Raw genomic sequence first — 26,285 nt, 5'->3', positions numbered from 1 at the left:
ACAGTCTTTGTTCAATTAACATGATGTGCAGATAAGTACTTAAAAAGCCCTTTCACTAAAAATACAATGGCCATGGTTAGTTAGGACAACTGTGATTTGCGTGGCACATAATAAGCGCTTAACAAATACCATCGTTATTATTATATTGGGAGAATGGTTCTCATTGCCGGCCTCATTAAGGCTGCTCTTAACAGAACTATATGACTTCCTGAAATGATTCTGTCTCTAATCATCAATCATATTTTGGAGTGTTTACTGTGTGTAGAGCACTTTACTAAGCACTTGGGAGAGTAAAGCATAACAGAGTTGGTAGTCACATTCCTTGCCTCAAAGAGTTTACAGTCTAGTCACTTGCAAGGCTAAGTAAATGCACGTTTCATTGAAGTTTGACTTGGGCCTCCACTGAGTGCACATCTTTAGTGCAAAAGATGTGAAAACTATGACAATTTGGGTGATGTTTTCATTCCTGGATGAATCCAGTTCAGGATGGATGGGTAGCTGTTTTAAATAAAACACTTCCTCTTTGTTGTACAAGTACCTCTCAGCAAGTGCTCTGCCCATCTCAACAATTATGTTGTAAGAATTCATTCAACAGAACTATTGTTATCACAGTGAGCATAAATAATTAATTTTCTAATTATATTTGCTTTTCTAATTATACATATGATTTTGTGTGTTTGCATGCATATGCCAGATCAGAAATAGACAAGAGGAAGATTGCCAGATTCAGCTTTTTTTTAAACATTTCCTTACTCCTCACAAGGCAATTTCCATGAAGTACCTCATGTTACAAATTGTACATCTCTTACATCAAATTCTTTTTCCATTTTAATCCCAGGAGTCATTTGACAGAGGGAAATATCTTACTGCAGGAAAATCTCTTCCTTCATTCAAGAGACACAGGAAGACAATACCACACAGTCAACATAAAGCTCCCAACTCTGATTTCCCATCACTTGGGCCTGTTCCCAAAGCGTATGGATATTTCTCATTATTGGCAGAGTAGTCAGCACCTTCCCAGAATGTTCCAAACTCCACGAGGTGTGGGGCAAAGGAGGATATGTCGTCTGGTCCTCTTTCAAGCTTCTGACTTCTTTGTCTAACAATGACAGGCACTACTCAAGTCTGTAAACTCATGGATTCTATCTGCAGTTTTGTCAACCTGGACACCTGAGAAATATGTTTTGGCCCAAATAATCTTCTCCAAATTAAGCATTGTCTAGTTACCTTTGTTTTCTTTCCTGAAGTGCTAATTAGACAGCACTGTTCAAATACACAGTTACAAGAACAAAGAAAGGTGCCAGAATATATAAAGCAGATAGATTAAAAATAACTATAATTGGTCATTTTGATTAACAAAATCTTCTCCTGAGTATATCATATAAATATTCTTTGGGGACAACTTCATTTAGTTCCACAATAAGGAATTCTATTCTGTAAATAGAATCTGAGCAAACACATGTCCTATTTGTAGGGGATTCCTGGTGAAGTAATGAATTTATGAGTTTTGCAAAAGGATGGGTAAGGACCCATTTAAACATTCTTGTCTTGTCTTATGCTGTCGAGTCAGTAACACATGTGTTCTGGGCTGGTTAGCCAAAAAACTTAGATTTTTTTAAAATCACTGATGGACTTCTCAAGAGAGCTCCTTTTATTATTCTCAAGACCAGAAGTGAATTATAGGGGTTCTCTTTAGGAAAAAAAAAAGTACTAAAGAAAAACAAGCAGCTATGAAAACAAAACATTTGTATGACTGTTCCAAAAGTCACACAGTTCTTTCTCAAAAGTATCAATTTACATTTTTTAACATTTCGACTAATCACATAGAAAGTTTTTAAAAATATGTGGCATCAAAAATTGGAATAAATATTTGCTTCTGCTTGTGTGAATTTTTCCATGCCCACTCTGATCCTTGGACACTTCAGCATCCACATGGATGTACCCAGTGTCTCCTCTGCCGCCTGTCTTCTATCACTCCTTGACTCCACCAACCTCCTGCTCCATCCCACCTCGTCCACTCACCAACTTGGTCACACCCTCAATCTCATCATCTCTTACTGCTGCACTATCTCCACCTTCACCAATTTGGAAATCCCTGTCTCTCAACATAACCTTTTCACATGCCTCCTTTCTTACACTCTTCCCCCCTGTAAATCTGTACTACCCTCCCACAGAGACCTCTACTCTCTCATCCCCATCCTTCTCTCTCAACACATCACACCCCACCTTGCCTCCCTATCCTCTCTACCCACTCTTGATAACCAGATTACTGCTCTCAACTCTACCCTCTCTACTTAACTTGCTCGTTCCCCTTTCCCTGCGTCGCTCTCGCACCGCTAACCCACAACCCTGGATCACTGCTACTGTCCGCCTCCTTCGCTCTTATGCTCAAGCTGCTGAATACTGCTGGTGACAGTCTACACACCAAGCCAAACTTGTTCACTTTAACTTTATCCTTTCCTGCCTTAACTCTGCCTTCTCTTCGGCCAGGCAAAACTATTTTTCTTCCCTCATTGACACCCATGCCCATCACCCCTGCCAACTGTTCTGGACATTTAACTCCCCCTCCTCCATCCCTCATTCCCAATGCTCTAGCCACCTACTTCATTTGGAAAATTAACACCATCAGGTCTGAGGTCCCCAAAGTCATCCCTCCTCCTTCTCCATCCCCCCCCCCCCCACCAGCTCTCAACCCTATCCTCTACTTTCCCATCTCTCCCTTGACCCCACTGCCCTTTTCAGTTATTGCCCTATCTCCCTCATACCCTTCCTTTCCAAACTCCCAGAATGAGTCATCTACACTCATTGCCTCAAATTCCTCAACTCCAACTCTCTCTTGGACGCCCTCCAATCTGTCTTCCATCCTCTCCACTCCACTGAAACTTCCCTCTCAAAGGTCACCAGTGATCTTCTTGCCAAATCCAACGGCTTCTACTCTATCCTAATCCTCCTCGACCTCTCAGCTGCCTTTGACACTGTCGATCATCCCCTTCTCCTCAACACTTTATCTAACCTTGGCTTCACAGACTCTACTTTCCTGGTTCTCCTCTTATCTCTCTGGCCGTTCGTTCTCGGTCTCCTTCATGGGCTCCTCCTCCCCCTCCCATCCACTAACTGTTGGGGTTCCTAAGGATCAGTTCTTGGACCTCTTCTGTTCTCCATCTATACTCACTCCCTTGGTGAACTCTTTCCCTCCCATGGCTTCAACTATCATCTCTATGCCGATGATAACCAAATGTACAACTCCTCCCCTGTTCTCTCCCCGCCCCTCCAGGCTCATATCTCCTCCTGGCTTCAGGACGTCTTTACCTGGATGTCTGCCCGCCACCTAAAACTCAACATGTCCAAGATTGAGCTCCTTATCTTCCCTCCCAAACCCTGTCCTCTCCCTGATTTCCCTGTCACTGTGGAAGGCTCTACCATCCTTCCCGTCTCACAAGCCTGCAACATCGATGTCATCCTTGATTCTGTTCTCTCATTCACCCCACACATCCAATCCGCCACCAAAACCTGCTGGTCTCACCATCACAACATCACCAAGATCCATCCTTTCCTCTCCATCCAAACTGCTACCTTGCTGGTGCAATCTCATAATATCCCGACTGGATTATTGCATCAGCCTCCTTTCTGATTTCCAATCCTCTTGTCTCTCCCCATTTCAGTCTATACTTAACTCCACTGTGTGGATTATCTTTCCATAGAAATGCTTTGGGCATGTCACTCCCCTCCTCAAATATCTCCAGTGGTTGCCCATCAACCTTCGCATAAAGCAAAAACTCCTCAATCTTGACTTCAGAGCTCTCCATCACCTTGCCCCCTCCTACCTCATCTCCCTTCTCTCCTCCTACAGCCCAGTCCACACACTCCACTCCTCTGCCACTAACCACCTCACTGTGCCTGGTTCCCGCCAGTCCCGCCGTTGATCCCTGGCCCACGTCCTATCTTTGACCTAGAATGCACCCTCACCTCACATCCGCCAAACTCTCTTCCCCTCTTCAAAGTCCTACTGAGAGTTCACCTCCTCCAGGAGCCTTTCCCAGACTGAGCCTTCCCTTTCCCTTTTTCTCCTCCTCCTCTCCCCATTGCCCCTACTCCCCCCAACTCTACCCCCTTTCCCTCCCCACAGCACTTGTGTATATTTGTACATATTTATTACTCTATTTTATTAATGATGTATATATACTTATGATTCTTTTTATCATTTCTGATGGCATTGATGCCTGTCTACTTGTTTTGTTTTGTTGTCTGTCTCCCCCTTCTAGACTGTGAACCCGTGGTTGGGTAGGGACTTTATCTGTTGCCAAATTGTACTTTCCAAGTGCTTAGGACAGTGCTCTGCACACAGTAAGCACTCAATAAACATGATTAAATGAAAGAATGAAAACAAGAGGCAGGAAAAACCCTTATTTTGTATTAGTATTTGTGATATCACTTATGGGGCACTCACTGGGTGCAGTGAACCATACATAGGAGGTGCTTGCGAAGCACAGAACACGGAAGTGGCACTTCTCCTGCCCACAAGGAGCTTACACTCTTAGGTGGGTTTGGGAGGGGACATCAAACAGACATAAAAATAATAAGAAATTAATCTGAAGAGATCACTGAATGTATAATTGAATGAATGTATATGTACATGGTGCTAAAGATAGATATAAATAGGCATATAAGTTCTAGGAATGGCTGATGAGTTTATATGCCTTTGGATGCTGGAAATTAATCAAGGAAGGGGTTTTTTTTTGGAAGAGGTGGGATTTGAGAAGCTCCTTCGGATTTGAGGAGGAAGGGAAGGGAACAGTCTGGCTGAGAGAACAGTGGTGGGAGAATCACAAGCAAGGTTCACTTTAAAATTTAACCTTGGGGGGATGAAGAAAGTGAATTGGAAAGTAGTGAAGAGGGCAGATTTGTAAAGCAGGATGTATTGGTGGAAAGCTTTACAGCTGACTGTGATGGGTTTTTGCTTGATATAGAGGAACAAAGGAAGGCAGAGGAGAATTATAAAAAGTGGAGAAACATGAGTCAGGATGTTCTATGGAGCAGTATGTAGTATAGATTGAATGGGGAAGAGGCTGCAATAAGAAGCAGGAAATCAGTTTTTTGTAATAAAACCTACCCAGAGAAACATTCAAGAAGGAGATTCAAGATGGAGCCATGAGAATGGGGTATGAATAGAAAAGGATGTTAAATGTGTTTAAATGGTTAAGAACAGTGAATTCCTTGCAGGCAAGTAAAAATTTTAACAGGTATATACTGTGTGTATATATATCCACACACACACACACATATATATATATTATATATATATATATACACAGATATATGTATATATAGATGTATATATGCACGTGTATATGTGTACATAATAATTGTATTTGTTAAATGTTTACTATGTAGTAGACACTGTTCTAAGCACTGGAGAAGGTACAAGTTGGTCAGGTTGGACACAGCCTCTGTCATATACATAAATCTCACAGTCTTAATCCTCATTTTACAGAAGAAGGAACTGAGGCACAGAGAAGTTAAGTGACTTGCCCAAGGTCACGGAGCAGACAAGTAGCAGAGCTGGCACTAGAACCCATGGCCTTCTGACTCCCAGGCCGGTGCTCTGTCCACTAAGCCATACTGCTTCCACATGTGTGTGTATACACTTAGTACAGTGCTCTGCATATAGAAAGTGCTCAACGAATAGTATGTCATTTAAATAAAATATCTCCTCAGTGTTGTTCTAGCTCTGTGTTTCTGAACTGCCAAAGCACTTTCCAGTTGACAGAGGTGCAGTAACTGACCATGGAACCTGGGAGTGGAATCAAATGTAGCTCAAATTAATCACTGGTACTGGGATTGGTGGGTTCCACTGGAATTTTTTAGCCACATTTTACTGAATTCAGCCACAGAACAGACTCTAGGCCATGTTGATAAACACAAACACAATCAATCAGATGTTTTCATATATTTTCATTACCCTATTTATTTTGTTAACGAAATGTACATCGCCTTGATTCTATTTATTTGCTATTGTTTTAATGAGATGTTCATCCCCTTGATTCTATTTATTGCTATTGTTCTTGCCTGCCTGTCTCCCCCGATTAGACTGTAAGCCGGTCAAAGGGCAGGGACTGTCTCTATCTGTTACCGATTTGTACATTCCAAGCGCTTAGTACAGTGCTCTGCACATAGTAAGCGCTCAATAATGATTAGACTGTAAGCCCGTCAAACGGCAGGGACTGTCTCTATCTGTTGCCGACTTGTTCACCCCAAGCGCTTAGTACAGTGCTCTGCACATAGTAAGCGCTCAATAAATACTATTGAATGAATGAAATACTATTGAATGAATGAATATTTAAGTGTTTCATGTTTGGAAAAAAATAAAGAATTCAAGAGAGGAATTTTAGAATTGACTTTGTTTGGCTAGCAGGTCCTGGGAAACTGCACTGATGACCACTTAAATGGCACTGCTTAATTCTGAAGAGCCCATTTGTAAGTGTCAAAACATCAGTGAGTTTGAATAAAAATCATGAATAAATGTTAGAGGGAATATTAGGGATATAGAAGAGAAGTTATATGGTATATGTAACAATCATCAGGATTTTTGTCTAGAAGGCCAATTCTTCCACTATATTGCCAAATATATTGATGTTGCTGCAAAGATGGAATACTGGACAGAAGAGAACATTGATCTGACTTGGCAATGGAACCGCTTCTCTCCTTACATTCTCTGGGTCAGCTCCCCCAACAATCACTGATGGCAAGGCAAAGAGGTAAAAACATTAAAATCTGGAGCAGCAGTGCTTGTTACCTGCCAAAGACAATCAGAAATGGAAATCTGATTTCAGGAAACCACACATAAGTTATGCAGTCCACATTAATAGTCTCAGGGACACACAGACTCAGTAGTAGTTCTTGGTCTAGAAGAGGAAACACAGGTTTGGGAATTAGGATCATATAGGTACATCTTAACTTTTCTTTGTCTCAAATTTCTCACCAGAAAACTCATGAAATGCCACCTACTTCTCTGCAGTATTGTGAGAACTCACTAGATAGGAAAAGAAAATCTGTCAAGTCTCTTAGAAATAAGCTCTCTTTAAAGACATTATTTCTTTAGGCAAGCTTGATCATGGAGATCAAATATTGTTATATAATGTGAAAGCAACTTACCATTCTGAGCATATAAGAATATTTGTGAATGAGAAGCTTATTTTTGATAATTGCTGTGTCTATTTAAAGACCATAGGAATGTTCTGCTGTCATATAGAGCTTTGTGATTTAATAGTGCAAAAAAAGAAAGCACAAAGTGTTCTTCAAATAAGAGGTGTTGCATAATCATTATCCTGAAGAGATGTTGGATTGGTTATCTCAATTCTCTTCGGGAAATCACTGAAACAAAAAAGAACTGAAAAGAACTTCCTGTTTTAAAGGTGGAACAGTCATGGTGGAAAAGTAGAGTATTTCAAATCTCTATCCCAAGGGGTTTCTTGGCTCTCACTTTCCATATGTTGACCTGTGTCAATGGCCACCCAATTTTTAGCTCATATACCTCAGATCTTGCCCATCTAGAGTCTTGTTTAAAACCAGATGATTGGGCATTTTAACCCATCTGAGCAACCGCGAAATCAGGCTCACTTGTCTTACATTCAGCTTTATGGGCAACTTCTTCAGCTATTAAAACTGCTACCACCAACCAGTGACTTGAAGAAATTGGAAGAAAATAAGAAATAAAATAGCATTAGTAGCAATAGCATATAAGTAGGGCTTTGGCGGCATTAGAAAGCTACTATAAGAAGGCTATATCAGTTTCCCTTTCCCCTGGATCTCTCAGCCATCACAGGAGTGATCTATCAAGAAATGGTGTTTATTGAGTGCTTATTGGGTACAGAGCACTGTACTAAGGTCTTAGGAGAGTACAACAGGGTTGGTAGACACATTCGCTGCCCACAACACATTGATCTCTTGCTTCCCTACCCTGAGGTCAGGGAATACATCAAACAAAAACCCCTTACTATTGGCTTCAAAGCTCTCCATCACCTTGCCCCTCACTTCCCTTCTCTCCTTCTACAGCCCAGCCAACACACTCCGCTCCTCTGCTGCTAACCTTCTTGTTGTGCCTCGTTCTCACCTGTCCTGCCATCGACCTCTGGCCCATGTCCTACCTCTGGCCTGGAATGTCCTCCTTCCTCACATCCGCCAAACTAGCACACTTCCTCCCCTTCAAAGCCCTACTGAAAGCTCACCTCCTCCAGGAGGCCTCCCCAGACTGATCCCCTCTTTTCCTCTTCTCCTCTTCCTCTCCCCATCGCCCCGACTCCCTCCTTCTTCTCTACTCCCCTTCCCTGTTCCACAGCACTTGTGTATGTATGTACATATTTATTATTCTATTTGTTTTAATAATGATGTGTATATATCTATAATTTTATTTATTTATATCAATGCTATTGATGCCTGTCTACTTGTTTTGTTTTGTCATCTGTCTCCCCCCTTCTAAATTGTGAGCCCATCATTGGGTAGGGATTGTCTTTATTTGTTGCCAAATTTGTACTTTCCAAGCACTTAGTACAGTGCTCTGCACACAGTAAGCACTTAATAAATACAATTGAATGAATGTCCTTTATATCAAAATCACAAAACTCCCTCATCTAAACTTTTGTACCTCAGTAGCCAGGAGGCATCTGGTATCCTGGAAAGAGGGAAGGGCCACAAGCTCCCAGCCTGGTTGAATGAGGTGATACTCCATTGCTAGCTGCTCTTGACTTGATGCCCCAGTGGAAACACAACTGGCTGGGAACAGGGAGTACCAGTAACGTTATAATCGAATCACACTTGTTCTCATGCCTGAAGTCTAGAGGTTTTCCTCATGGAAGACTCCATCAGTGATCATCTGTGTTACTCCTCTCTCTGTTCTCAAATCTTTGCTGGGTGGTTTCACCATTCTCTTCCATCCTGTGATCTCTGTCCTTAATTTCCCCGTGGAAATTCCCTCAGGCCCTTTGTCCTTCTACTAGAATGATGGCAACTGGGGAACCAGAATTAAGAAAGTTAATGCAGTCTCTTTCCCGGTTTCCTCTTTGCCTCCCACCCCTCAACTGTGGGAGTTGCTCAAAGCTCAGTTCTGGGTCTTCTTCTAGTATCCATCTACACCCACTCCCTTGGAGAACTCATCTGCTCCCATGGTTTCAACTTCCACCCCTATGTAGATGATTCCCAAATCTATTTCTCCAGCACTGATCTCTCTTTCTCTGAAGTCTCTCATTTCCTTCTGCCTTCAGGACACCTCTACTTGGTTGGTCCGCCAACACCTCAAACTGAGAATGTCCAAAACAGAACTCCTTATCTTTCCAAGACCCTGTCCTTCCCCTGACTTTCCTGATACTGTAAACAGCACCAGGTGGTATCCACCCTGTCTCACAAACCTGCAGCCTTGTCATTAATCTCTCTTCATTTCTCTCACTCAACTCAATATTCAATCTGTCACCTATTCCTTTCGGTTCAACCTTCACAACATTGCTAAAATCTACCCTTTCCTTTTCATCCCAACTGCTACCATTTTAATCTAAGCATTTAACCTATCCTTCTTTGATTAATGCATCAGCCTCCTTGCTGACCTCCCTGCCTCCTATCTCGCCCCGCTTCAATCCAAACTTTACTCCGCTGCCTGGATCATTTTTCTACAAAAATATTCAGTCCACATTTCCCCACTACTCAAGAACCTCCAGTGGTAGTCCATCCATTCATTCATTTAATCATATTTATTGAGTGCTTACTGTGTGCAGCACTTAGGAGAGTAAAACAACAGTGAACAGACACATTCCCTGCTCACAATGAGCTTACAGTCTAGAGTCGGGGGAAATAGACATTAATACAAATAAATACGTACAAAGTGCTGTGGGGCTGGGACAGGGGATGAACAAAGGGAGCAAGTCAGAGGTGATGTAGAAGGCAGTGGGAGAATGTGTGTGGGGGGCGGGGACTTAGGGAAGGCCTCTTGGAGGAGATGGGTCTTCAATGAGGTTTTGAAGTGGGAGGGAGTAATTGTCTGTTGGATATGAGGAGAGAGGGCGTTCCAGGCCAGAAACCAAATGTGAGCTAGAGGTCTGCATTGAAACAGATGAGACTGAAGCACAGTGAGGAGGTTAACATTAGAGGAGTGAAGTGTGAGGGCTGGGTTGTAGTAGGAGAGTAGCAAGGTGAGGAAGGTGGGGGCAAGGTGATTTAGTGCTTTAAAGACAATGGTGAGGAGTTTTTGTTTGATGTAGAGGTGAATGGACAACCACTGGTTTCTTGAGGAATATGGAAACGTGTCAGCATTTTTGTAGAAAAATGATCTGGGCAGCAAACTGAAGTATGAACTGGAGTGGGGAGAGACAGGACAAACTTCTTACCATAGATTTTAAGGCACTCGATCACCTTGCCCCCTCCTACCTTACTTCACTGACTTCCTACTACAATCCAGCCCACACACTCTGCTCCTCTAATGCCAAGATACTCACTACCTCAGTCTCATCTATCTTGCCACCAACTCCTTGCCTACATCCTGTCCGTGGTCTGGAATCCCTTTCCACTTCATATCTGACCGAATATCACCACCTTCAAAGGCTTACTGAAGGAACATCACCTCCAAGAGGCTTTCCCCAACTGGGCCCTTATTTCCTCTTCTCCCATTCTCTTCTGCATTGTCCTTGCAGTTGGTTCATTCATTCAATTGTATTTACTGAACACCTACTATATGCAAAACACTGTACTAAGTGCTTGGGAGATATAATACAATGACAGACACATTCCCTGGCCACAACAAGCTCATTCACCCCTCCCTTAGCCTTATGTACGTATCCATAATTTATTTGTTTATATTATTGTTGTATCCCCTTCTATACTGTAAACTCACAGTGGGCAGAAAACGTGTTTACCAACTCTGTTATGCTGTATCCTTCCAAGCGCTTAATAAAGTACACTGCACACACCAAGTGCTCAATAAATATGTTTGATTGATTGAAATGGGTTCAGCATATGCTACTGTCTGTATTTCAAGTTACCGAAATCCTGACTGCCCCCACTCCCCCGCCACCCCCCCACCCCCCGGCATGATTTTTCTGAGTGACCAAGCATCCCTTCTGGGTAGGTCTTAAATGTCTTCAGTGACAGTTGCCCTAGCAACCAGAATTGTACAGGCTACTGCAACAAGCACTTCTTTAGGCCTCCCCAATCAATAGAAGAAAAAAAATTCCTTTTGTTTACATTTCACAGCCACATACTTGACATAAATACACAACATCAAAAAACCCTAATTAATTTCATCATTTGAAAGAAATAATTTCTCTTGCCTATCACAGAAAGAAAACAGAGACACTATCCAGAAAATCTTCAGGAATATCTTTTCCACACTGTGCTTTGAAAATTTTTCCCACCTATGCCTTTCCACATGAAAAAATAATGAATCAATAATATTTATCAGCACACAAAACAGTCCTACAAAACAGTCCTGACAAAACCCTGCCATAATACACAGTATCATGGAGAGAGTTCTCAATTCTTCAGTGTAATCAAATAATCAATAAGATATGCAAACCAGGTACCAATTAATCAATTTCATTGATCATTGTTCTTCTAAAATAAGAGATATCTTGTCTTTTTCCATTGGGTATCACTTTTTAAATCATCAAGTGTCAGGAAATTGCCTCCTCTGTATAATGGATAGAGCAGGGGCCTGGGAATCAGAAGGTCGTAGGTTCTAATTTTGGCTCTCCCACTTGTCTACTGTGTGACCTTGGGCAAGTCACTAAACTCTGTGCCTCAGTTACCTCATCTGTAAAATGGAGATTAAGACTGTGAGTGCGATGTGGGACAGGGACTGTGTCACACCCAATTTGCTTGTATGTACACCAGCTCTTATTACAGTGCCTGACACATAGTAAGTGCTTAACAAATATCACAATTATTAGTCTTACTAATGATAATAAAAGAAATATGTCAGTTCACCATTATGTCTCTCGACAACAAGCAGAATGTGGAGGGGTGTAATCTTAACTGCCTGCAAAGACAATGGTAGCATTGCAGCACCAAAGACAAGGGAGGCATTGGACTTCCAGGACAAGAAATTATTTTTAGAATTATTTTTATCCCGGAAACAATGCCCAGGTGACATTTGTTCATGCACATCCACTAGAAGTCATGCAGCTGAGACACAGGCAGTTCAAGAAGTATTTGGCAAGAGCTGTTATTGCTCTGAGAAAGAAAAAAACCACAATCATAAGAAATGTCATAATAGCACAGATCAATGTTTCATCAAGCCTGATCCCAGAATTCTGTCTCTGGCAATGGAAGTCAAGGATACTTGGGAGGTCAGCGGGATGATTGCCTTTTTTACATCCATGCACCCACCCACATTACTAGCACAGAGCTACTGTCCCTGAATTTAATTACTTCTTGAGCCTTCTAATTTTTCTAATTTTTCCTTCTATCATCCCCAACTCTTCTCTCTAATAGCCAGTTAGGAAGTCTTAGGTCAAAGAACAATTCAGCAAATAATGGCGAGAACAAGCGCAGAAGACTTGGGTAAGGGGGGAACACTAAGATCATAAAGAAATGATTCTTCTATAGAACAGAACTTTAAGGGACTGTGGTCATTTTAGGGGTCACTAGCTCTTGTCTAAATAGTCAGAGAATACAGGGTGCACACAGGGAAGAAGGAATTGTCAGTCACCTCTCAAAATTAGTATGCTTGGCACCAGCCCCTTAAGTCAGAAGATTTCTCACTGATATCGTACTAAGGACTGTATGTTCCTTGAGAACTTTGTTGTAGTCTCCCAAGCACTTAGCACAGTGTCTTGCACACAGTAGGGTGTTTTATAAGTAATATTGATTGAGTGATTGATTGGTAGATAGGATGTGAGGAGCTGTTGCCACCCAACCCCCTCCAGAAGAGTACAGAAAGAGGGTAACAGCCTCGGAAAAAGTAACCATTCACCAGGAGGAGTGCCAGGGTCTGTACTTGGAAGAAAATTACTCTAAATGCATTAGCATCCTGTGACTCTCTTTGTGTTTTCTTTCCAAGATCTGGGAAATGAGTCTTTTGTGTGGGGATTACGAAAAGCTCCGATGTTCCAGTCTCATTCTAAATGGATTCAGCTGGCACCTTGCAACAGGATTAATCTACCCTGAGGCCCACGCCATATGTCCCATTTCTGCTTTGGCAAGGGCTGCTGAAACATAGCGTGAAATAAAGATGGATTCCCTCTCATCAGGCTGGACCGTTGAATAATAAAATCCAAGAATAGGTAAAAGTTCACCTCACAAAAGGCAGGAAACAACGAATTTGGTCAGCCAGGACAGTAGGGCACTAATGATGAAGGAATAATGTTTAAAATACATTATCAAGAACATTGCCCAAAAGAAATTTGAAGGAACCATTGGACTGCCCTATAACTGGCTTGCTCCCAAATGATAGTTTCCTCAAAATAGAACTGCTCTCATTGGGAATATATACTTTTATGTGAAGATGGCTCCAGAGGTTAGGAGAAGAGCAAAGTACAAATCATAAGCAGCAGACCAGAGCTTGACACAGGTTTATGCACACAGTTTAATCCTTTAAATAAGACATTTATTTTATAAAACCTGCTGTTACTGGTTTTCTTTTCAGGGAAGACACAAACCTCTCACTAAATACCATTTCTTCTTCCTCAGTCTCCTGTCTTCTTTTTTTTTTTATGGTATTTGTTAGGCACTTACTTTGTGCCAGCCATTGTGCTAAGTGCTGGCAGAGATACAAGCTAATCAGGTTGGACACAGTCCATATCCCACATGGGGCTCATAGTCTTATCCCTCTTTTATAGATGAGGAAACTGAGGCAGAGAGAAATTGAGTGACTTGCCCAGGGTCACACAGCAGATGAGTGGTGGAGTTGGGTTTAGCACCATGGTCCTCTGACTGCCAGTTCCGTGTTCTATCCACAAGGCCACACTATTTCCTCTGAGAGAAAGGGTCAGTGGACTAAGAATGATTAGAATGACCATTTAATACATGATGGCATGGTTTTCAGGTGATCTGTCCCTTGACCTGTACTGATATGGTTCTGGACAGCTTTATGTCTGGCATCTTTATTTTTTAACACCCAGCCTGCTTCTGTCACCAAGTCTTTAATTTTATAAGTGCCATCCAGGGACCTGGAAGAAAAATACAATGACTCTAAAAGAATGTAGGGAGTTAAGTGTCCATCTGCAAACTCAGCAAGTATGTAGGTTCTGTATATTTCCACAGAGAACATTTCCTGTCTAGCCTTATCGTATTCTTGCATCACATGACATTATTTATGCAACAAATATAAAGTATTGGACATGTAAAGTCAGAGGTCAGCAAAAGTGACCCTTTGGAATTTTTTGGTGGTATCTGTGGCAATCCTGAGTGATGCATTTATTAGCTCTAAAGCAGAGAGACTTTTTATTTCAGTTTCAGTGACAAGAAACATGAGCTTAAATTTATGCAAAGAGGTAATTTTTGTGTATTTGTGCAGACTCCGAATTATCCCAAATGTAGTTTCTTCCTCCTAGAAGTCAATACATGGTACATATTGAATCCCTTCTCTGTACAGAGCATTGGAGTATATATATGGAAAAGTAAAATAATAATGATGGTATTTAAGTGCTTACTATGAGCCAAGCACTGTTCTAAACTCTGGGGTAGGTACAAGGTAATCAGATTGTCCCATGTGGAGCTCACAGTCTTAATCTCCATTTTACAGATGAGGTATCTGAGGCCCAGATAAGTTAAGTGACTTGATCAAAGTCACACAGCAGACAAGTGGTGGAGCTGGGATCAGAACCCACAACCTCTGATTGCCCTTCCAATTCTTCTGTGCTCTTTCCACTAAGCCATGCTGTTTCTCTAGATAAAGGAGATTCCATCCCTGGCACAAGGATTTTATAATCTAAAGGGGCAGACAGACAAAATTATTTACAGGGAGGAGGAAGCACTTAAATAGTAGACTATGTAAATTAATATGTTCCAAAGTGCAAAAAGAGATTGTGAATATAAAATTGCCAAGGTAATGCAAAAATTCTGGGAATAGTTGGGGGAGTTAACTTAGGGAGAAGGAAAATTAATTGGGAAGAATTTCCGGGAGGAGGTGGGATTTCAGAAGAGTTTTGAAGATGGAGACAGCAGTAATCTGGTGAATCTGAAGGAGTTCCAGGTAGGAAGAAGGCAATTAAAAAGGGGTTGGAAGCTTGACAATGTGAGATTAGGCACAGTGTAAGGGTAGGTTAGGAAAAAATGAAGAATGCCAGCTGGGCCAGAGGAGAGAGAGAGAACTGGGGTGTCTTAAAGCCAATGGCCAGGAGTTTCTGCTTGATACAGAGAGGAATGAGTAACCACTGAGTGTCTGAGAAGAGCAGGGAATGTGTCTACCAACTCTGTTGTATTCAGCAATCCTAAATGGATATTACAGTGGTCTGTATATAATAAGTGCTCAGTATACACCACTGATGATGATGAGAAAAAAGATCCATGCAGAATAACATTCTAGAAAGATGATCTGAGGGAAAAGGTTAAGTTTATGTTGGAGAGGAATAAGGCAGAATGCTGTGAGTCCAGGGAATAGGCTGATACAGTAGTCAAGCTGGGTTATGACATATACGTAGACCGAGATCGGGACTGTTCACCTGCAGAAGAAGGGGTGGATCTGGGAAACTATTTGGAGCAAAAACTAACAGGATTTAGTGACTAACAATATGAGAGTTGAAAGTGAGGAATCAAGAAAAAAGTCAAGGTTGTGAGCTTGAGAGACAGGAAGGATGGTGGGGTTAACTGTGATGGGAATGTTAAAAGGAGAAGAAGATTTGGAATAGCAGGTGAAGAGTTCAGTTTTACATTTATTGAACTTGAGGTACTGGTGGGACAGCCAGGTATAGAGGTACTGTAGGCAAGTGAAAATGTCAGATTGCAGATGAGAGGGTGATCTGGGAATCATCTTCAAAGAGGTAGCAGCTGAAGCCAAGGGAGCAGATGAATTTCCTGGATGGATAAAGTAAAAAGAGTAGGAGACCTGGAAAGAGGAATCTGGGCTAGTTCCAAACAAACCTGTACCCCTTGGGTACTGAGAAAGCAATCAAAATTTGGATCTGGGTTCTAATTTTGGCTCCATCACTTGTCTGCTTGCGAGACTTTGGGCAAGTCACTTACCTTCTCTGCGCCTCAGTTACCTCATTTGAAAAATGAGGTGAGTATTAAGACTGTGAGGCCAATGTGCAACATGGACAGTGTCCAACCCAATTAGTTTGTATCTACCCCAGTGCTTAATAAAGTGCCTGGCACATAGTAAGTACTTAAATACCATGAAGAAAGTATCTACTAAGCAGTTATTGCGTGCAGAACACAAGCACTTAGGATAGTACCACCAAATGACTAGACAAAATCCCTGCCCAAAGAAGCTTACAATTGAGTAAGATTAACATGACCCTTTGTTGTGTTTGTCTTAAGAAAATGTACTGATTCATTTTACATGGGAACTTCAATCTGTAGGGTTTATTTGGCCATAAGAGTAACATATGGATCCCTTTGACCCTCTTTTTTCATGACTTTGTGTGGGTGGGTGTCTCATTTCCTCTCCCTCCTACCTTTATTACTGAACCAGGAACTTGTTCCAGTCTTTGAAATGAAGAGAGTTTTTTTCTCTTTACCAAAGCTCAGTTCTTTGGTTTACAATCACCAATGGACCATGACACTTTCTGCTTTCAGATGAATACAAATCTCTGTATTGGCACTGATTATCTCACATAGGAAGTTTGTTTCATGTTTCATTTGTCTCGTGAAATGCTTATCTCATGCTGGATAAAATGCAGTCTCTGTCTTACAAAATCAGTCAGTTGGTAGTTATTGAGTGTTTACTGTGTACAGAGCACTGTACTAAGCACTTGGGAGAGAACAATACAATAGAGTTGGTAGACATCAACCCTGCCCACAGGGAGCTTACAGTCTAGAGAGGGGAAATGAAATTGAAATGTCATGAAATTCTCCCTCTAGACTGTAAGCTCACTGTGGGGAGGCAATAGGTGTACCAATTCCATTATACTGTACTCTCCCGTGTACTTATAAAAATGCTCTGCACACAATAAGCACTCAATAAATACAATTGATTGATTGCAGATAAAGCACAGACCTGGGAGCCAACCGGGGTTCTAATCCCGCTCTGCCACTTAACTGCTGGGCAACCTAGGACAAGTCACTTTACTTCTCTGTGCCACATGTGCCTCAACTGCAAAATGGGGATTCAATACCTGTTCTCCCTCCTACTTAGACTGTGAGCCTCAAGTGGGAAAGGAACTCGGGAACTCTAAACCCCAGTGCTTAGACAAGCATTTGACACATAGTAAGCAATTAACAAATATCACAAAAAAGGAAATACATTTCAACTGAGTATCAGTTTAGTTCAAAGACATTTCTACAAGTTAAGTAATTCCTAAATTGCATTCAGCAAGTTCTGTGTAGCAGAAAATTGAAGGAAACATAAGGATGGGCAGGCACTATTCTTTATTCAAAGAGAGAAACTAGTCTAATAAATTGAATAATAAAAACAGTAAGAGACATGCATTTGTTCTCACATTTCAGGAAGCTCGGCTAGGTCATGTGTAGTCACGTTATCAACTTTGTTTACCAAATAAATTTTTTAGAGAATGGTATTTTTACACACCTTGATTTCCATATCATTTAAAAACACACGCGGTCTAAATCAGCAAAGTGGTGCATTTGTCTTGCAAAGGAACAGCTTCAGCTGCCCATGATAGGCCGGGATTCTGGACTTTTCTTACATCCTCAAACAGCATGTGTCATAGGTACAAAACGAGAGTAATTGCTTTTAGGATTTGAATGAACAGTGTGGACACGAGCATGACCCTTCTTAACCTTTTACTTATTCGAGAAAGTCAACGCATGGTCGAGTGACTCTGAAGAGACGGATGGCCCTACAGTAGCTATTTAGTGTGATAATGGCGTTTGATAGACTGGACACAAACACCATTGTCACACTCCACAGCTCTGGTAGCAAACAATCCAAGGTTGAGGAACCCTTTCCTTCAGCTCTTAATCTCAGCATCGGCACTGATAATCTCACACAGGATGGTTCATTGGTCCTCTTGCACTGCCTAGTGTGGAGAGGAAAAGCAAGCACAAGATGGCAAGGTTAGAGTGAAATCTAGAACAAAGCACTAGCTCATATCTCCTTTTCCATCTTCCTCCTAGCTATAATTTCTTTTAGTGTCTGCCTCCCTATCTAGATTACAAGCACTCTGAAGGCAGGGTTCATTTCTACTAACACTACTGTACTTTCCCAAGTATGAACTAAAGTGCTCCGCACAAAGTAGGTACTCATTAAATGCTACTGATTTGAGAAAGCTACCCAGACCTATAGATACTAGACAACATTTGAGTGGACTTATATCTGATCCGCATGGATTAGACTGTTAGCCCATTAATCAGGCAGGGATTGTCCCTATCTTTTGCCAAATTGTACATTCCAAGTACAGTGCTCTACACATCGTAAGTGCTCAATAAATACTATTGAATGAATGAATGGTCAGGCAAAACAACTTCAACTGAAGAGAATGGAGGTTTTGAATGTAAACTAATTGAAAAACAAGAGCCAAGATTTCGATGAAATCTCATTTTGCCATGTTTTCAGAAGCTGAAAAAGAAAATATCCTTCAATAGACTATTTACTTAGACTTTGAGAAACAAGCACTTCGGGTGAGCCAGAATTAAAATTCATGACTGTAAGCCCGTTGTTGGGTAGGGATTGTCTCTTTTTGTTGCTGAATTGTACTTTCCAAGCATTTAGTACAGTGCTCTGCACACAGCAAGCACTCAATAAATATGACTGACTGAATGAATAATCAGATAATAGGAATAATGTCCATGGGCTTCCCTTGATTTACCCTATATATCATTTGCTCCTGATTAAATATTTTTTGAGCATACAAAACTGGGTGAGTTTTGTGATTTTTAAAAATGAATTGCACTATTTAGGGGTATTTAAAAATCTGTTCACTAGCTGGTAGGCATCAGGTTTTATGCAAAAGCTTCATCCTTTGAAACCCCAGTTTCTACCAGAGCAGTTAGGAGCCATTGATACCATTAGCAGGATATTCATCTTCTACCCACAGGAAAAAATTGGTAAATAAACCTTGTTTTGATTTTCACAGCTTTCCAGCCTCAATTCCTTTAAAGGGCATTTATGAATTTTCATTCCACACACTGAAAAATAAAGATTTTTCTTCCTTTGGTTTTCACTGAATAAAAAAGGAGGGTGTAAATAAACAGCTATTTCCTAGAACCCCTTGTGCTAAAATGCCACCAAAAACTCCCCAGCATCTAAAGCAATGCCCTCCAGCACTGAGCCAGTGAAAATTCCTTTGGCCACTACCACCAGAGATAGTAGTGCTTTGTGCTGTGGGTTAATTTGGTATTTATAAGAGTCATTCCTATTAAACTCAGTTTGTTCATTATATTTTCTGAATTTTTCACTTCCTCTTGGAGCCCAACTGACGCTAGGATGTGGATTCAGAAGTCTCACATGGAGTTCAGTAAGGTCAGCAGGCCCTAGGGCTGCTCAGTTGGGGTATCAGGAGTGGAGTGTCCAAGGCATTTTCAGCTGTCTACTTTACCTACTCAGCTTGGTTACCTGCAAGTCCTCTTCCCTGCCCTCCCCTCACCTCAGGAACTGCTGATCACTCCTGCTTTTCCAGAAAGATTCCTAGCTACTAATCTCTTTGCCTCACATTTCATCCCAAATGTTGTCTTGTTTTTGTTCCGTTCTGTTTTGCTCTGCCGTCTGTCTCCCCCGATTAGACTGTGAGCCCGTCACTGGGCAGGGATGTCTCTATCTGTTGCCGAATTGTACATTCTAAGCGTTTAGTACAGTGCTCTGAACATAGTAAGTGGTCAATAAATACTATTGAATGAATGAATATTTGGGTCCTAGAAGTGCTGCCACTGTACTGGAAAGCACCAAGAGACGAGTGGGGGCTCTAGCTCTGGCGCAGCTCTATCTCAATGAAGAAGGTATTTGGTATTTGCTTTGTATTATTATTATTTATTCATCCCTTCTCCCAGCCCCATAGCACTTACGTATGTCTCTCTAATTTATTTATTTATATTGTCTGTCTCCCTCTCTAGGCTGTAAGCTCATTGTGGGCAGGGAATGTGTCTGTTTATAGTTATATTATATTCTCTCACGTGCTTAGAACAGTGCTCTGCACACAATAAGCACTCAATAAATATATTTGAATACATGAATGGATATTATTAAGCACTTTATATGCTAAGTAATGTTCTAAGCACTGAGGTAGGTACAACGTAAGCAGGCTGGACACAGTCCCTGTCCCATATGGGGCCCAGAATCCAAGTTGGAGGAAAGTGCTTAGTACAGTGCTTTGCACAGAGTAAGTACTCAATTACCATTGATTGATCAATTGCTTGGAGATGACCATGTTGAGCCAAAAGGTTGTAACACTGTTAGGGGCAAGAAAAACAGCTCTCCCATATGGACTCCAGAAGGAGCATTTCTTCAAGTAATATGGACATGCTTTTCCTGGCAGTGGTCTCCCAAAAACCGGCTGAGAAGCAGTGCCGCCTAATGGAATTAGCGCAGGCCTGGGAGTCAGGAGACCTACATTCCAATCCCACCTCGGCCATTTGCCTGCTATGGGACTTTGGGCAAATCACTGTATCTCAGTTTTCTCAACAGTAAAAATGGAGATGATACCCATTCTCCTTCCCTCTAGGACTGTGATCCCTATGAGGGATAGGGATTGTGTCTGACCTGATTGCTTGTATCTACCACAGCTCTTAGTACAGTGTTTGGCACATCGCAAGTGCCTTACAAATACCATTATCCTCATCCTGCAAAAGAGGAAGGGGTGTGAGGAGAAAGCCTGGATAAAGGAGAGTTAAGATTATTCAATGTCCTTCCATTTCCGTGCCTTTCCCCACCCCCATCTTCCTTTCTCTGACCCATTTCAAAAGAATGAATAGAAACCTTCATCCCCGGCCCTCAGCCTGCTCCTGCTTGAAGAGTATCTGCCCTTACAAAAGTAATTAGGAGGACAGTAGCTTGGCAAGAAAAGAGAGTAGCCAGAGGTGACACATCAGCAAAGCAGATTGGTCCTGGATTTGACTCTATAAAGTCTCCTTCATATGCAGGAGGTCTTTGGTTATATTTAGCCAGTTAACATTCCCTTTAGTTTACTGATAGTGAAAAACCCATTATTCTATATATGCAGCTTGTTATTGGAGGGCATCACTGTGTTTCTGTTTCTTGAGCATTTTAAATAATTTCAGGGAATCTTTTCCCTTTTTCAAATGTCTAGCTCTAGTAGGGGAACAAAATAACCAAGGCCTATGGTATTGGATCATCAGTGATTTCTTTTCCCCAAATGAAGATATTTGTTCAAATCATTCTGTCTTATACAGCGGGCAGTTAATAGTTGCTATTTTGTCAATTTGTTAGAAATACTTCACCTTAATAGGTGGAATGATTGTGCCAAACAAAGGATAACACTAGATAAGATGTGAATGTTAATGGCTTGAAATAAAACTTTGGCTGTTGAAAAATTAGAGTCCTGTAATTTCTATTAAACACAATAACTGTGACAATGAGAATATAATATCCAAGAAAGAGATTACATTACATAGAGGTTTTTTATGCTCTATGTCAATTTTCCCTCTTGTGAGTTTTCCGAACTGGATGAAAGTGAGGTTGGATGAAGTAGGTGTCATATCAAGGAATTTGATTTCTCACAGCCTTCAAATGCAATGCTTGGATTCTCTCTGCCACATGTCTTTACCTATAGAATAAAGATCACTTCTTTTTACCAAGACTGCAAGACTGGTCAGTTCTGGTTCAAGAGAGCTCACCTCCCTATATCATCTACACCAAATAAAAAACTTGTCAGCAAAACAACTTTACTCACATTTTGAGGGCAAGAATTCCATTGTGAATGTGCAATGTACGTACTCTCTTCACCAAACTTTATCCCCTTAAAGATAATGATTTTTGGGGGGTTCTTATGGGCTTTCTTTTACCTTCCAGTGATTTTTTCAATAAGGCCTCTGCCTTTCATTTCACACCCAGATGTTAATTGTTGTAGTGCAATAGTTGAATATTCATTAAAAAAAAATGGGGCTTATCAGCTCATTTTTACTGTAAACTATTCCCTAGGGGCTGCAAGTCTAGCTGCCCCTTCTGTGATCGAAACAGATCATACAACAAGAGAAAAAAAACTATGGGGCTGTGAAAAGCACTGCATGAGGAGACCAATGGCACTAACAGAAAATTTTTTAAATGTCATTAAAAAATCATAGGTTTATCATGAAACTAGGAATGAAAAGCTTATTCCTGATTTTGAATCCATATTCCCCCATCATTTTTTAAAATGTTTTAAATGGTAAGTGGATTCCAAAATGACACCAAGAATCCAATCCATCTACCTCTCTCCTAAAGCTTTTGACACCCATACTATAGTGTTTTGAAATCATTGGTAGCATGTTAAATAAAATGTGTCTGGAAATGAGAAAAACACTTTCATTTTATTTTTGGTCCTAACTCTTTCGGGAGCGTGAGGTCAAGGAGATCCCTACCAACACTAGATAATTACAAATCCAGGGATTTTTTTGGTCAAACATTGGCCAAGGAATGGAACTGACAGTCTTTCTAAACTCCCTGAACCCCATTTCACATCTGGGCAGATGCTCTACTGTTTTCAAATAATAATAAGAGAGAAAGAGAAAGACTTGAGCAGAGAGGAGTGGCTCCACTGACTTGATATTTTTAATGCTTAACACAAAATCTGGTGGCAACAGAGTTCAAATTCAGCTTTGGGGCAGGCATAGGGAATGCAACAAGCTTTTCTATTAACCCAGAGCAGATTTGAGGGCTTTGTTTCAGTTATTATTATCATTATTATTACAGTTTTTGTTTAAGCAGTGGGTGTTTAAGTTTATCCTAAGACTGGAAGGGTGCCTAATTGGAACATAAATTCCAAGCACTCATCCCAGAAAGAAGTGAAAAGAAGAGCCTACCAATGCCCCCAGATCTAAACTCCAAACTCGGTTCTTTTCTCCTAAGTCTCTCCCATGCCTTACAAAACCGAGTTTACCTTTCAGAAAATGTTAAATCAGTCCATTAGAGTGTCTGACCTTAGCCTTCCTAAGTTTCCTGAGCAGAGTTGCATCATTCTACAAGTAAAATACAAAATAATCAACACAACTAATACTGCTTGTTTCCATTTTGTAGTCCTCTGAAATGCACTGCTCAGCGGCTCACCACGTTTCTCTAGGTAAATCCCCACCCATAAGAAAAGTGTAATTCCCATTTCTTGTTTGTAATGACTCACTTACCCGACTCAGTGGCCTGCTCCTTAGCTTCGCCAGCTGGCTCTTATCTAAGTTGAGTTGCCTCAGCATTAACTCTGTCTCATTTGTCTACTGCTAAATAGAACCCTCTCCTGATCTTTTTCATTCCTGCCTCTTCAACTGCACATAGGCAGCAACAGGCAGGACATCCAGAGCTTCTGTTCCCTCAGAGCCTTTTTCTCTCTCCCTTTATGGGATCCGAAATTTTAAAGTAAACAGTTCATTCCCCTTCTGATAAGTCACATTAAATTATTGATTGGTTGTGGGTGGACCGCTAAGTTGGAATCACCTTTGGCCAGACAGACTAAGCAAAATCTCGAAATCTCAGTTGTTTTCCAGATGGAGGCATGTGTCTGCAAGGTGTACGGGAATAGCGACATTCCCCTGAGCACAGTCCAAGAGCAGTTTTCCTGGGCTGGAGAGTGAGATATGCTCTTGTGCCTGATAAAAACAACCAAGTGTTGTTTTGTTTTGTTTTTTCCCAGAAATCCACAACATGAGTTGTTTTAACTCCTTCTACAGCAGAAGATGGGCCCTAAATCAGAATATCCCCAAAGGCATTCAAAGTTAATACATCATCTCCAATGAGGGAGTTTCACACAGCCTCAACAGCTGAGTTTAGATAATCGTATCTAATTAATCACATATGTAGCTCACCCCAGTTGGAAACCAAATTTCTGGTCAAAACATTAAAGTTCATCTTATTTTCTCTTTTTTAACTAGTAGTTTATTAAATTGTCGAAGGAAAAGCACAGTGGTTTGAATGTGGTTCCAGCCCTAAATTCAATGACTTTTTAAAAAGCTCATTGAGATTTTAGCTAGTTGTCTTTAGAGGGATAGGGTTATGTTTGGGTTTCATCTGCATGGATGCATTATCTACCCCAGCGCTTAGAACAGTGCTCTGCACATAGTAAGCGCTTAACAAATACCAACATTATTATTATTATTATTATTATGCATTAAAAATGCACTTTTGAGGCAAGAAAATGATTTCCAGAGTTGCTTTTACCTATATCAATTTATTATTGGAGCTGATTGTCATGGAAAAAATATGCTAAAGTTTTTGGAAATGTTGTATTAAAGGAATAAAAACCTCAATCATTCTCATCAATTTGTTTCTAGTCAATGCCCTCAGCACACACTATACAGATGGTGAAAGTGAAGTGGAGAACCAGAGGACTTTTAGTAAAAGGAACTTTGTTCCAAAATATATAAAGTGGGATTGGGGATGACTGAGCAAATTGGCCCCATTCCTTTTCCCATCCACTGAGTTAAATCTGCATCTGAGTCCCCATTAAATAGTATGTGACACTATTCGCCAGGACCTAGAGTAAATCTAGGTGGATGTGGGCAGGTAATCCAAGGAGAGGGCTTTCTAACAACATATAAAGCCCAAAACAACAACAACAACAATAATCACATTCCACTCCAGGAACAAATACTACCCTCAAACCAGTGAGTGCTAGTCTTTGTTCTGCTGAGTCTGCATGCCTTACGTTTTAAAATATAATCTCTGTGGCACAAGTGTGGGAAATTGATCTGTATAAGGATTTTAATTTTCTCCTTCTGTCTATATTGGTTACAGTTATCATATTTCTTTTCTGATTTATTGTTAGTTCCACTCCCAGAGTTTGCAACAAGCATTTTACCAGACATTCTTATAAAAAACAGATAAATCTCACTGTGTTCCTATTGGTTTGGGCATATGGAATGCTTTTTTCAAACATTTTTTTTTCAGTGAAACCTGAAACACTTCCCCATAATTTTTCTTCATTTTTAAACCTTTGTCTTAGGGAAATGTTTGTCCAGGAGGTGCAAACCCATTGACTTGTGGAAATGAAGTCTTTAATGAAATAGAATTAATTTACACACCCAATATCTGCTCTAAACCCCTTTTCCCTTCTCCTACTACTGCATCCACCCTCTTAACCCCTTTATCAATACTGGCTGCTTTTAAAGATTCTTATGGAAACAAAGAATAAAAATGCATCCATCTGAAACAATGAATCTAAGCCTGAGAGTAATGTGCAGTTAGAAAATCTGACAAGTGGTAGGGAAGCTAAATTCAGGAAAACACATTTGACTGGAGTAAAGTATAAAATCGAGTGTCTCAGCATGGAACACAAAACCAATTAAATTCTCCTCCCTCCCCATGTGAGAGGTTAGAGGAATCCCATCTCATCTATGTAGCTGTATTGTTATTTGCTCTTCTTTGTAACATCTCTAGAGGAACTGATTGAACCAAATTCAGAACATTAAACGTTTACTAGGAGGGGGCAGACACTTGGAAATTGGACATCTGAGTCAGGCTTCCTGTCCAGCTTTGTGCCTTTGGGCAATACACTTCTAAGGACATTGGTTTCTCCATCTTCAGATTGAAGACAATGATATGTGTTTGTCAATCCTTTGAAAGCCTTTCAAACCAGTTAGGAATTCAGGAAGAAAATTAAAGAATTGCTGGTGACATGGGAAAAGGCTATATCATCGAAATGGTCAACATTGAAACTTGGCTAAGAACGATGAGCAAAGAGTGGGCCCAAAAAGATTCAGTGGATTCAGAGCTGAGAGACTGATTAATCAATAAATTGTATTTTTTATGTTGGTTTTTTTATGGTATGTAAGCACTTACTATGTGCCAGGCACTCTTCTAAGCTGTGGAGTAGATATAAGGTTGGATAGTCCATGTAGTGCATGGGGCTCACAGTATTAATTCCCACTTACAGAGGAGGTAATTAAGACAAAGAGAAGTAAAATGACTTACCCAAGATCACACAACAGACAAGTGGTAGAGGTGGGATTGGAACCTAGATCCTTCAGGCACCCATGTTCTATCCACTAGGACACGCTTCTTAAGCACCTACTGTTTTCAGAGCACTGTACTAGCCTCCTGGGAGAATACA

The 26,285-nt window shown here is 40.9% G+C and overlaps 1 long non-coding RNA gene and 1 other non-coding gene across 2 annotated transcripts; both read right to left on the bottom strand.

Moving 5' to 3' along the window:
- Positions 1-17,489: 17,489 nt before the first annotated feature.
- Positions 17,490-23,559, bottom strand: LOC120638284. Its single transcript, XR_005659865.1, has 2 exons — positions 23,371-23,559; positions 17,490-18,119 (listed from the first exon to the last, which is right to left on the bottom strand). It is a non-coding gene; the product is annotated as an uncharacterized LOC120638284 (long non-coding RNA).
- MIR122 (microRNA mir-122) lies at positions 17,925-18,035 on the bottom strand. Its single transcript, NR_034638.1, has one exon. It is a non-coding gene; the product is annotated as a microRNA mir-122 (primary transcript).
- Positions 23,560-26,285: the final 2,726 nt, after the last annotated feature.

This window comes from Ornithorhynchus anatinus, chromosome 3, assembly GCF_004115215.2.
Source record: "Ornithorhynchus anatinus isolate Pmale09 chromosome 3, mOrnAna1.pri.v4, whole genome shotgun sequence".
NCBI lineage: Eukaryota > Metazoa > Chordata > Mammalia > Monotremata > Ornithorhynchidae > Ornithorhynchus > Ornithorhynchus anatinus.
This window is presented reverse-complemented; position numbering and strand designations above follow the sequence as displayed.